Source organism: Carcharodon carcharias, chromosome 19 (genome assembly GCF_017639515.1).
Source record: "Carcharodon carcharias isolate sCarCar2 chromosome 19, sCarCar2.pri, whole genome shotgun sequence".
Classification (NCBI taxonomy): domain Eukaryota; kingdom Metazoa; phylum Chordata; class Chondrichthyes; order Lamniformes; family Lamnidae; genus Carcharodon; species Carcharodon carcharias.
The window spans coordinates 69,259,712-69,262,897 of NC_054485.1; positions in this window are offsets into that span (position 1 = coordinate 69,259,712).

Genomic DNA, 3,186 nt, shown 5'->3' on the forward strand with positions numbered 1-3,186 from the left:
ACGTTGTACTCCCGTCCCTCACACTGTACTCCCATCCCTCACACTGTACTCCCGTCCCTCACACTGTACTCCCGTCCCTCACACTGTACTCCCGTCCCTCACACTATACCTCCGTCTCTCACACAATTCACCCGTCTCTCACACTACACTCCCATCCCTCACACTGTACTCCTGCCTCTCACACTGTACTCCCGTCCCTCGCATGGTGCTCCCGTCCCTTGCACTGTACTCCCGTCCCTTGCGCAGTGCTCCCGTCCTTCACGCTGTACTCCCGTCCCTCACACTGTACTCCCGTCCCTCACACTGTACTCCCGTCCCTCACACTGTACTCCCGTCCCTCACACTGTACTTCCGTCTCTCACACAATTCACCCGTCTCTCACACCATACTCCCGTCCCGCACACTGTTTCCCGGTTCCTCACACTGTACTCCCGTCCCTCACGCTGTACTCCCGTCCCTCACACTGTACTCCCATCCATCACACTGTTTCCCGGTTCCTCACACTATATTCCCGTCCCTCACACTAGACTCCCGTACCTCACACTAGACTCCCGTACCTCACACTGTACTCCCGTCCCTCACAATGTACTCCCGTCCCTCACACTTTATCCCGGTGCCTCACACTGTACACCCGTCCCTCACACTGTACTCCCGTCCCTCACACCGTACTCCCGTCCCTCACACCGTACTTCCGTCCCTCACACCGTACTCCCGTCCCTCACAATATACTCCCGTCCCTCACACTGTACACCCGTCCCTCACGCTGTACTCCCGTCCCTCAAACTGTACTCCCGTCCCTCACACTGTACTCCCGTCCCTCAAACTGTACTCCCGTCCCTCAAACTGTACTCCCGTCCCTCACACTATACGCCAGTCCCTCACACTATATTCCTGTCCCTCACACTATACTCCCGTCCCTCACACTATACTCCTGTCCCTCATACTATACGCCAGTCCCTCACACTATATTCCTGTCCCTCCCACTATATTCCTGTCCCTCACACTATATTCCTGTCCCTCACACTATACATCCGGCACACATGCTATACTCCCGACCCTCACACTATACTCACGTCCCTCACACTATACTCCCGTCTCTCACACTAAACCCCGGAACCTCACACTATACTACCGTTCCTCACACTATACCCCGCTTCCTCACACAGTACTCCCGTCCCTCACACTGTACTCCCGTCCCTCACACTGTACTCCCGTCCCTCACACTGTACACCCGTCTCTCACACTGAACACCCGTACCTCACACTGTACTCCCGTCCCTCACACTGTACTCCCGTCTCACACACTGTACTCCCGTCACTCACACTGTACCCCGGTTCCAAACACTGTACTCCTGTCTCTCACACTGTACTCCCGTCACTCACACTGTACCCCGGTTCCTCACACTATACTTCCGTCCCTAACATTATACTCCAGTCCCACACACTATACTCCCGTCCCTCACACTGTACTCCCATCCCTCACACTGTACTCCCGTCTCTCACAATGTACTCCCGTCCCTCACACTGTACTCCCGTCTATCACACTATACTCCCGTCTCTCACACTGTACTCCCGTCTCTCACACTGTTCTCCCGTCCCTCACACTATTCTCCCGTCCCTTACACTGTACTCCCGTCCCTCACACTATACTCCCGTCTCTCACACTGTACTCCCGTCCCTCACACTGTACATCGGATCCTCAAACTATTCACCCGTCTCTCACACTGTATCCCGGTTACTTACACTGTATTCCCGTCCCTCACTCTGAACTCCCATCCCTCGCGCTGAACTCCCGTACCTTGCGCTGTACTCCCGTACCTCACGCTGTACTCCCGTCCCTCACGCTGTACTCCCGTCCCTCACGCTGTACTCCCGTCACTTGCACTAGACTCCCGTCCCTCACACTAGACTCCCGTCCCTCACACTAGACTCCCGCCTCTCACACTGTACTCCCGTCTCTCACACTGTACCCCGGTTCCTCACACTGTACTCCCGTCCCTCACACTATACTCCCGTCCCTCACACTATACTCCCGTCCCTCACAGTATACTCCCGTCCCTCACACTGTACATCGGATCCTCAAACTATTCACCCGTCTCTCACACTGTATTCCCGTCCCTCACTCTGAACTCCTGTCCCTCGCGCTGTACTCCCGTACCTCGCGCTGTACTCCCGTACCTCGCGCTGTACTCCCGTCCCTCACGCTGTACTCCCGTCACTCGCACTAGACTCCCGTCCCTCACACTAGACTGCCGTACCTCGCACTAGACTCCCGTCCCTCACACTAGACTCCCGCCTCTCACACTGTACTCCCGTCCCTCACATGGTACTCCCGTCCCTCGCGCTGTACTCCTGTCCCTCGTGCTGTACTCCCGTCCCTCGCGCTGTACTCCTGTCCCTCGCGCTGTATTCCCGTCCCTCACACTGTACTCCCATCCCTCACACTGTTTCCCGGTTCCTAACACTATACTCCCGTCCCTCACACTATTCTCCCGTCCCTCACACTATTCTCCCGTCCCTCACACTGTACTCCCGTCCCTCACACTGTACTCCCGTCCCTCACGCTATACTCCCGTTCCTCACACTAGACTCCCGTCCCTCGCGCTGTACTCCCATCTCTCACACTGTACTACCGTCTCTCACACTGTACTCCCGTCTCTCACACTGTACTTCCGTCCCTCACACTGTACTCCCGTACCTCACACTGTACTCCCGTCCCTCGCACTAGAATCCCGTCTCTCACACTAGACTCCCGTCCCTCACACTATACACCGGTTCCTCACGTTGTACTCCCGTCCCTCACACTGTACTCCCATCCCTCACACTGTACTCCCGTCCCTCACACTGTACTCCCGTCCCTCACACTGTACTCCCGTCCCTCACACTATACCTCCGTCTCTCACACAATTCACCCGTCTCTCACACTATACTCCCATCCCTCACACTGTACTCCCGCCTCTCACACTGTACTCCCGTCCCTCGCATGGTGCTCCCGTCCCTTGCACTGTACTCCCGTCCCTCGCGCAGTGCTCCCGTCCTTCACGCTGTACTCCCGTCCCTCACACTGTACTCCCGTCCCTCACACTGTACTCCCGTCCCTCACACTGTACTCCCGTCCCTCACACTGTACTTCCGTCTCTCACACAATTCACCCGTCTCTCACACCATACTCCCGTCCCGCACACTG